The 10913-nt window shown below is 44.6% G+C and overlaps 1 protein-coding gene across 1 annotated transcript in view; it reads left to right on the top strand.

The window, feature by feature from the left end:
- The window catches only part of Nmt1 (N-myristoyltransferase 1), a 52939-nt gene that overhangs the window by 1397 nt on the left and 40629 nt on the right, over window positions 1–10913 (top strand). The gene's annotated exons all lie outside the window — the stretch shown is intronic.

Genomic DNA, 10913 nt, shown 5'->3' on the forward strand with positions numbered 1-10913 from the left:
GAGGTGGTTAGAGCAAGGTGTGGGCAATTTTTCTATAGGCCTAAAATGCTACCTGATGATATTCTTAGCTTTTGAGTCAGTGGAAGCTAGTGCTCTGCTAAGTTAAAAGATTCCAAAAGTGCTTTTGTGGAGTTTTTGTTTTGTTTTTTTAATTGTTTTGTTTTTATTTTTTATTTACTTTTTGGTGGTTTGTTTGTTTGTTTTTCAAGACTGGGCTTCTCTGTGTAGCTTTGCGCCTTTCCTGGAACTCACTTGGTAGCCCAGGCTAGTCTCAAACTTACGGAGATCCGCCTGGCTCTACCTCCTGAGTGCTGGGATTAAAGGCATGTGCCACCACCGCCCAGCTTATTTTTTGGTTTTTTGAGACAGGGTTTCTTTCCTGGCTGTCCTGGAACTAGCTCTGTCGACTAGGTTGGCCTCTGACTGCTGGTATTAAAAGTGTTCGCCACCACTGCCTGGCTCCCAAAGGTTTATCTATTCCATTAGTTGAAAGATATTAGGTCAGACATAGTGGTGGGTAAGGAATGGCTATTCCAGAGGGTAGAACTAGCCCCAAAATAAGGTAATTAGCCTCTGGACCTGGACTATTACAATCTCTCCATAGTACTGCAGTTCTAAACAATAGTCTCTGCAGATACATTTTCTCTCAAAAACATTCTCATTCTCATTCCCCCTGTTGGACAGGCATCACATTTTGTGTATGCAGGGGATACATATTATTTATTATATGTATTATAAGGTCCCTGGTAGGTAGGAAGGCTCATTCCTAGGATCTGATGTCGATAGGGGCCTGAGTAGTGGGCAGGACAGCAGTCTTCAGAAGAGGAACCTTTGGTAAAGCTAGTTGCTGCAGGCCGCAGGAATATATCATAAGAACTCAGCTGGTTATGGCAAAGTCACTACCTGGAGGAATCAGGGAATTCCTCCAGAGGAAGCCAAATCCCAAGGAGTTTTTGGTGTTACTTGACTTGTTATATATCAGCTGTCTTCTGTTATGAAAATCATGTGTGCCTTCATAGTTTTCCCAATTGAGTTTTCCCTAAGAAGGACTAACAGTGTGGACTCATCACTCTCTGGACATACACATTCCAGGTATTTGGAGAACAGCCTCAGGAAAGGCTTTCTCTGGAATCAGATATCTCCCTTGGCCACTTTCAAGGACTAGCAGTAATAACAGTCCACATGCAAATCTCCTGATTTAAGGTAAATTCCACAAGGAGACACCACCTAGGTCAGGTGGACGTTAAGTAATAGCTTTACACAATTCAGCTCGGACCCCCCTTTCTTACAGCCTTACTAACTTTATAGACCGCTAACTCCTTACCTAACCACTTCTAGGAATATTTAGATAACCTTCTGTGCTGACAGCTATGCTCAGCCAGAACCCCAGTTCAGGCCTCCCTGTAATTATCATCATTGGCAGCATCCAGTCAGATCCATCCCCAGTTGGAGGAAAGCACCTTATCAGAGATACCTCCGTACTCTCTAAGAACACACTTAAGCATCCAGGCTACCTGTTTGAGAAGGCCTGGCGGACGTGCCAATTAAGCCTTACTTCCTCTTTTCCCAAACCTTACCTGTAGTTCCAGATCTCCCTTTAACTATCACCAGAAGCATCTAGCTGTACACAAGTTGCCTAGCGACTGAGCACACTTTCCCCCACCCTGCAGAAAAACGGCAGATAGCTTGGACAGATAGGAGCCACAGGAAAAAAGACAGTTTTATTTTCTCCCATTGACCTAGCAACTTATAGATTCTTAACATTTTCTACTAATCACATTTAAGAGTTTAATAGTTGAGCACATAAGATCCATCTTCCTAGAAATTACCTGAATTTAGCCTTTAGTTAATTCATTTCCCCATTGGTCACTTCCCTTTGGGGTTGCAAAGGATAATTAATGGTTATTGCCTCCCTATGTGATTCTTTTTTTTTTTTTTTTTTTTTTTTTTTTAAAGATTGATTTATTTATTTATTATGTATACAGTGTTCTGTCTGCACATATCCCTGCAGGCCAGAAGAGGGCACCAGATCTCATTACAGATGGCTGTGAGCCACCATGTGGTTGCTGGGAATTGAACTCAGGACCTTTGGAAGAGCAAGCAGTGCTCTTAACCTCTGAGCCATCTCTCCAGCCCCCCTATGTGATTCTTATCACCCTTCCGTTTGACCCTGGAAGCCTGGTTTTGCACTGCCAAGGGACTACTGCTTGTAAGTGTATATATACCAGGACTTCCAGGGCACAGAGAAGAGAAAAGAGAATGGAAGAACTAGATGGGTAAGAACTTGAGAGGAACAAACTGAGATGGGGAAGAACTAGATTGAAGGGCTAAAAGAGAGGACTAGAGGAACGAGATGGAAGATGAGGAAGAGCCAGATGGGGAAGAACAAGATGAGGAGAGAGAAGGAGATGAGGAGAGAGGAGGAGATGGGAGAGGAGCTGATAGGGGAAAGAACTAGATAGATGAGAACCTAGAAGGGACAGAACTAGATGAAGGAATTAAGATAGAACCTAGACGGGACAGTAGATAAATATAGAGAAATCAGGCAAGAACGGAGCTAGACATGAGAGCAGAATAGAAGCTGTGTAGAGAGAACTATCACAGAATAATAAAGTGTATGAACTAGGAGTCTCGTGTACATAGATTCATTTCTTTTTATCAAAGATTAATTACCAGCTGGTTGTAGATTCTTCCCGGACCCTGGGAGGGGACTATCGAGGGGCTGGACCCCCATAGTCCCCGATAGCTAGTAAGAAACAAACTTCTGGATCATGTCAAAACACCAGCCATCATGATCTGGACCTGACTTTTTCTTTTCTTGCACCCTCTGTATTTGACATAATATTTATATGTGACGTATAATAGGACTTCTATATCTAAAATTAAATTATCAAGAATCCAGTCTGGCCTAATGAGGTGAAAGTAGCAGATCAAGAAAAGGCATCCTGCTGGGTGGTGGTGGTGGTGGTGGCGGCGGCGGCGGCGGCGGCGGCGGCGCACGACTTTAATCCCAGCACCCGGGAGGCAGAGCCAGGCGGATCTCTGTGAGTTCGAGGCCAGCCTGGCCTACAGAGTGAGATCCAGGACAGGCTCCAAAGCTACACAGAGAAACCCTGTCTCAAAAAAAAAAAAAAAAAGAAAAGAAAAGGCATCCTAACCAAAAATTCCTCTGCATGTGACATCATACTCCTTAACCGTATTGATACTCCTTAACCGTACTGATACAGTTTCCTCTGTGTCTGCAGTCACTTGTACTTTGTAGTACATTGTATTTGCTGTCCAGAGCACCTGAAACAGTTCAGTATTCTTTAGTCTTTCATCTGGCCAGTTTGAGTTCATGGCAATCACCTCATGTGGGGTGGCAAACCCAATTCTAAAACAGACTGATCTTCAGTATCTAAATACTGTAACTCTTATTTCTGGATAATTACTTGATCTGGCCTGTTATCTTGGTGTTACACCAGAATCCAGCTTAAGGAGGTAAATGGACAGTTATGTTACAGAAGGAATCAGGTAACTACACAGCGTCGTTCTGAATTCCTCCAAGCAGAATTGATCTTTTCCAATGTACCAAATATAATTTATGGCAGGGACAGAATCAAGAGGCCAGACCTGTTGAAGCTGGTCAAGGTGGCGCATGCCTTTATTCCCAGCATTTGGGAGGCAGAGAGGTGGATCTCTGGGAGTTTGAGTTTGAGGCCAGCCTGGTCTTACATAGAGAGTTCCAGGACAGCCAGAGCTACATAGTGAGCTGGTCTTAAGTTACAAACTCCATTTATTATTTCTCATAATTGGAGTTTTGTAGCGAGCAAGCTAGCAAGAAGCCTGCCATAGGCCATGCAATTGGTAATTAACATAAGCCTCTGAGTAATTATTTTATAAGCAGCTGTGGGACTGCAGGCCGGGCAGGACTGGAGAAACCTTCCAACTACAGAGTTTTGTAAGATTTCCACGGATCATTAGTCCTGGCTTCTGAGAGAAGAAGTGCTGGCCATGCTCCACCACTGGCTACCTCAGATTCCATCTGTAGTACCGTTGTCAAGAATCCTTGTTGAGTTCAAGTACAGGCTTTCCCACCTCTTAGTGGAAATAGTCCTGTGTAGTTTCTCTAGTGTTTTAAATCCTTTCCCATAACACATAATTTCCTTTAGAACAGTGGTTCTCAACCTGTGGGTCGCAACCCCTTTAAGGGGTCGCATGTCAGATATCCTACATATCAGATATTTACATTATGATTCATAATGGTAGCAAAATTACAGTTATGGAGTAACAATGAAATAATTGTATGTTTGGGGGTCACCACAGCATTTGGAACTATTTTAAAGAGTCGCAGCATAGGAAAGCTGAGGGCCACTGCTCTAGAAGAGTTTCCGTTTCCTTTTCCTGAAATAGCATTCCTTCTATACGTCCTGTTTTGAAAGTGAGTCCTAGGGGCTGGAGAGATGACTCAGAGGTTAAGAGTACTGGCTGCTCTTCTAGAGGTCCTGAGTTCAATTCCCAGCAACCACATGATGGCTCACAACCATCCATAATGAGATCTGGTGCCCTCTTCTGACCTGCAGGTGTATATGCAGACAGAACAGTGTATACATAACAAATAAATAAATCTTTAAAAAAAAAAAAAAAGTGAGTCCTAGGGGCTGGAGAGATGGCTGAGAGGTTGGGAGCACTGGCTGCTCTTCCAGAGGACCTGGGTTCAATTCCCAGCACCCAAATGGCTGCTCACAACTATCTGTAACTCCAGTTCCAGTGGATCTGACACCCTTACACAGACATACATGCAGGCAAAACACCAATGCACGTAAAATTAATTAATTAATTTAAAAAAGTGAGTCCTTTTCTTTTCTTTTTTGTTTTTTCGAGACAGGGTTTCTCTGTGTAGCTTTGCGCCTTTCCTGGAACTCACTTGGTAGCCCAGGCTGGCCTCAAACTCACAGAGATCCGCCTGGCTCTGCCTCCCGAGTGCTGGGATTAAAGGCGTGCGCCACCACCGCCCGGCTTAAGTGAGTCCTTTTCTAAGGTGTGCTGGCTGGTTTTATGTGTGGGCTAGAGTCATCTGAGAGGAGAGAACCTCAGTTGAAAAAATATGCCTCTATAAGATCAAGCTGCTGGGAGGTGGTGACACACGCCTTTAAGCCCAGTACTCAGGAGGCAGAGGCAGGTGGATCTCGGTGAGTTTGAGGTCAGCCTGGTCTACAGAGCTAGTTCCAAGACAGCCAGGGCTATACAGAGAAACCCAGTCTCCAAAAATCAAAAACCAAAACCAAAAAAAAAAAAAAAAAAAAAAAAAAGCTCAGGCTGTAAGCAGACAAGCCTGCAGGGCATTTTCTTAATTAGTGATTAATGTGGGAGGGGCATTGTGGGTGAGACCACCCCTGGGCTTATTGATTCTGGGGTCTATAAGAAAGCAGGCTGAGGGCTGGAGGGATGGCTCAGTGGTTAAGAGCACTGCTTGTTCTTCCAGAGGTCCTGAGTTCAATTCCCAGCAACCACATGGTAGCTCACAACCACCTGTAATGAGATCTGGTGCCCTCTTCTGGTCTGCAGGTGTACATGCAGATAGAGCACTGTATACATAATAAATAAGTAAATCTTTAAAAAAAAAAGAAAGCAGGCTGAGCAAGTCACGAGGACAAGGCCGTAAGCAGCACCCCTCCGTGGCCTCTGCATCAGCTCCTGCCTCCAGGTTCCTGCCCTGCTGAGTTCCTGCCTTGACTTCCCTCCGTGGACTGTGATTCAGAATGTTGTTCTTGGCCACGGTGGCCCACTGCAGTGGTAGAAAAGTAACTAGTACATAAGGAATCTCTTTCTTCATTTGCAGTGAGTCCAGCTTGTCCTAGAATTCCTAATCCAGTACCTGTGGGTGCTTTAACATTTGGCCAATTTTGATTAATCCACTGTGAATGTTGCCATTGCAGACTGATAGCTTTTGAACAATCTGGATAAAAAGAGTCAACCTCAAATCTCTGAGTATCCCATACACAAGTCAATAAAGTAAAGGTTACTCCTAGGCAGAAGTCTGAGTGTGCCATAGGGCTCCCAGAGCCTTCCAGGCCCAAAGGTAGTATTTACATCATCTGGAATTTGAGTCCAAGTTACTCCAATGAAGTGGTAGGTATTACTGTTGGGTATCTAGCCACACTTACAGGGCAAGTGACCATCACAACAGGTTATACTGTGACAGGAAACACAGGCAATAGACTAGCCATTATATCCAGGAATTCTCACTCACACTTTGCTATTGGAATGTAAGGTTCATGCTCACTGCTCTATGGAAAAAAAAAACAGGTGACCGAAATTAATGACAGGAAGTAGATTTACATGGCGGCTTTAAGAGAAATAGAGGAAACTTTTGCGTCTCAATTATCTTTGGGGAGGGGCAAGAGGGCTTCTGTAGGACAAAGGGGCTCCAGATGGGCTGGACATCTGCATGCTGTGTACAGTCTTTTGATCCTTGCTTCTTCACCTGTCCTTGGAAAGTTTAGTACATTGACTAGAACCTGGGACTGTGACCTGAGTCAGCATCTGGAGTTTCTTTCCAGACACGATACTTGTCTCCAAGTCAGTTCAGGTGAGTTGAGGAGAAAAGGCCTCTTTCCAATCTAGACGAGCATGTGAGAGGAATGCTCTTAGCTGGAGATGCAGAAGGCCCAGGGTCTCGGCACTCCGGAGACTGAGGCAGAAGGATCGAGAGTTCCAAGGCCAGCTTCAGCTCCATAGTAAGCTGAGGCTATCAGGCCAGTTTGGGTCACATGAGACTCTGTCTCAAAGGAACATATACAAAAGGGGGAGGGGAGGGGTAAGGCCAGCTACTCAGGAACCCGAGGCAGGAGAAGCAAAAGGCCAAGGCCTGCCTGGGCTAGAGTTTAGAGCCAACCTGAATAAGTTACCAAGACTCTATCTCAAAATAAACGTTTTAAAAGGCTAAGGATGTAGCTAGTAGCCTAGAGTCCCAATGTCAATCCCCAGTACAAATAAAGAAATAAAATATATAAATTAAGGAGTGGGGAAAAAAAAGTTTGTGCCTGCTGTTAAAATCCCAGTTCCTGGAACTTTCTCCTTGCCTTCTACGGCCAAGGATACTTATGATGTGTCTCCAGATGAATGGTGTCTGTCCTTCTATCGATCCCCAACAGAGTTGCTATGTAGCCTAGACTGGCCTTGAACTTGCAAATAGAATTCATTGTATAAGCCTGAGTTGGCCCCGGCTGCTTAGGCAATGATCTCATTTCATCCTAACAGTGACTTGTCTTAGTCCCCTCTGGCCCATAGCATCTATCCTAGCACACCACACTGCTTCCAGCTTTGTCTGAAGAGCAGCCCTGTGAGTTCACTAGCCATGACTCCTTTGACTTCTACTTCCTCAAACTAAATTTACTTTCCATGTTTATTTTAAATAAATATTAATACACAATTAAATTTATACCACACTTTACAAATATCATTAATATTCATTCTTCATTTAAAAGCGTCCACAGCTGTGTATGGCAGTCCATGTCTGTAATCCCAATATTCAGGAGGCTGGGCAGAAGGTTCATGAGTTGAAGGCCAACCTGGGCTACCCAATGAATTCCTTCCAAGCCAGTCAGACACTGTCTCAAAAAAAAAAAAAGGCTGCTAAAAAAACATAACTGAAACCTAAGTCCTCACAAAGTCTGAACTCCCTAGCCAAAAATTCAGCTTTGTAACTTGGCCAGTTTACTACTACAGACATATTTCTCATCAAATACCACCCTGTGAAAGAGGGAGGAAAATTAACACGACTCTTCCACCCAGCTCTGGGTTAAAACATCCCATGTAAAGTCTCAACTCCACACTAAGCAGCAGACTTTGGGCAAATCACTGAATGAAACCTCACCTGCTCAAATACAATAGCAGGTGACCCAGATCAAAAGGATAGGATGCTAGCAGGGAAGAGCTGCACAAACCCACATCCTGGCATACAGTCTGCGTTCCTGCCTCTGCCTTTATCTGTCATGTCCCCACCACGGTCTTATCCCTTCTTGTCACCACCTGCTCATACATACACCTAACAATTCTGTTGTTGAGCTGTTGTTTGTTTGTTTTCAGGGACAGAGAACAAACCCAGAATCTTCCATGTCTTAGATAAAGGTTCTGTCACTAAGCCCCTACTCGGCAAATGTTAAGGGCCATTGTGGGCTGCCCTAAGGGATACAAAAAAGTGAGGAAAATGCACCCTGTTCTCTCACCTTATACAACGTAAGATCTGTAGTGGATAACCACACACACTAAAGTAAGTCTGCAGTTTAGCTTAGGAGAGAGTCTGTAGAGCCCCAGAAATTACAATGAGGGAATACAGAGTTTAAGTAGCCTCTAAAAGCCAAATGTAAGGTTTGTTTTAGGGGGATAGAGATGCGGCTCAATTGCAGAAACATGCTTGCCTAGCATGTACAACGTCCTGGCTGAATCTCTAGTGCCACATAAATTGGACATGGTGGCACATATTTATAATCCCAGCATTGGGAGGGAGAGGCAGGAAGATCAGAAGTTCAAGTTCATCTCAATACATAGCAAGTTCAAGGCTAGTCTGGGATACATGAGACTGTGAAAGACAAAGAAAGAAAGAAAGAAAGAAAGAGAGAGAGAGAGAGAGAGAGAGAGAGAGAGAGAGAGAGGGAGGGAGAGAGGCAGGGAGGGAAAAAGGGCTAGTGAGATATAGCTCAGTGGTTAAAACCACTTGCCGCTCTTCGAGAGGACCCAAGCCAAGTTTGGTTCCCAGCATGCACAGGGCAGCTCACAACCCTCTGTAACTCCAGTTCCAGGTAAGCCTTCTTCTGGCCTCCTTGGGTACTAGGCACACAAGTAATGCACACACACACACACACACACACACACACACACACACACACACAGACCAAACACTTCTACACTTAAAATAAATTCTGGGGGCCGGGCGGTGGTGGCGCACGCCTTTAATCCCAGCACTCGGGAGGCAGAGCCAGGCGGATCTCTGTGAGTTCGAGGCCAGCCTGGGCTACCAAGTGAGTCCCAGGAAAGGCGCAAAGCTACACAGAGAAACCCTGTCTCGAAAAACCAAAAAATAAATAAATAAAATAATAAATAAATAAATAAATTCTGGGGAGGCTGGAGAGATGGCGCATCAGTTAAGAGCACTGGCTGTTCTTCCAGAGGACCCGAGTTCAATTCCCAGCACCCACATGGTGACTCACAAATTGCCTGTAACTCTACCTCCAGGGGATCAGACATCTTCACACAGACACACATACAGGCAAAACTCCAATGCATATAAAATAAAAATAAATAAATCATTTAAAAATAATTTTTTGTTTGTGGTTTTTTTTGTTTGTTTGTTTTGTTTTTCAAGACAGGGTTTCTCTGACACCAGGCCAGCCTCAGACTCAGAGATCCACCTGCCTCTGCCTCTGGAGTGTTGGGATTAAAGGCATGTCCCACCACTGCCTGGCTAAAAATAAATTTTTTTAAATGTTAAAATTTGCTTCCGGGCTGGAGAGATAGCTCAGAGGTTAAGAGCACTGACTGCTCTTCTAGAGGTCCTGAGTTCAATTCCCAGCAACCACATGGTGGCTCACAACCATCTGTAGTGAGATCTGGTGCCCTCTTCTGGCCTGCAGGGATACATGCTGTATACATAATTAAAAAAAAAAAAAAAAAAAAAGTTTGCTTCCCCCACTAAGATTTTCACAATGCCACCCCAGAAATATGCACCCCCAACTTCATTTATCCGTTCCATGGTGCCTATGTGGAGGTCAGAGGACAATTTTCAGGAGTCAGTTCTCACCTTCCATCGTCAGCTCTGGATATAGAATGCAGGCTGTCAAGCTGGCCTCGAAATCTCTCTTACCATCTGAGCCATCTTGTCCTGCCAGTCCTAACTTATTGTTAGGAAGTGCAGGGAATGTCTGGGACATTCTTAAACCCACAACACTGAGCAGGAGGCCCGCTGTTCTTCGGATCTCACTTAGGACTGTGACTAAGGAAGAAACATGGGTCATGGGTCCCCTCCAGGTGAGCTTCAGGAGAGATAAGAAGCTATCAAGGATTATCTCCAACTTGCTTCACACCCAGATGACTGGCCTTGCTTCAGAGGGAAGAAATCTTTTTGCCTAAGTTTACTAAGTGACTGTACGGTATGAACTTATTTTTCTGTAAGACAGAGCCTCAGCTGGGTATAGTGGCACAAACCTTTAATCTCAGTACTCAGGAGGCAGAGGCAAATGGATCTCTGAGCTCAAGGCCAGCCTGGTCTACACTTCAAGTTCTAAGACAGCTAGGTCTATCTATATAGAGCCTGTCTCAAAAATCCAAAACAAACAAAAGACAGAGTGCATTGGCAGCCCAAGCCAGCCTGGAACTTGCTCTGTAGCCAAGGGTGACCTTGACTTTCTGATCCTCCTACTTGTTCTAGGATCACAGGTAATATCACACCTGGCTTATACGCTGATGGAAATTTAATTTAGGGCTTTGTGCACTGTTGGCAAGCACCCTACACAACTAAGCTACATTCCTAGCCTCTCCAATGGAATCTTCTGGCAACAAAAGTATGATCCCATCTCTCCCCAGCTAAAACTCCATCAGTGGCTCCAAGACTTTAGGATAAAGTCCATATTCTCCCATGCTTCTGCCCAATTCCTGCCTGCTTTTCCAACAGTAACTTCTTACTCCCCGCCCCCACCCCGCGTGTGTGTGTGTGTGTGTGTGTGTGTGTGTGTGTGTGTGTGTTACTTAGAATTGAACCCAGGATCTCATGCATGCTAGACAAGCACTCTACCACTGAGCTATCTCTAGCCCTTTTGTATTTTTTTATTTTCCCGCAGGGTCTCACTAAGTTGGCAGGCTAATGTTGCTCTCACCCCTCAGCCTCCTCAGCAGATGGGATGATAGGCCTGTACCACTAACCTTGCTTTCAATCT

The sequence above is a fragment of the Peromyscus eremicus genome, chromosome 8a, assembly GCF_949786415.1.
Source record: "Peromyscus eremicus chromosome 8a, PerEre_H2_v1, whole genome shotgun sequence".
Classification (NCBI taxonomy): Eukaryota; Metazoa; Chordata; class Mammalia; order Rodentia; family Cricetidae; genus Peromyscus; species Peromyscus eremicus.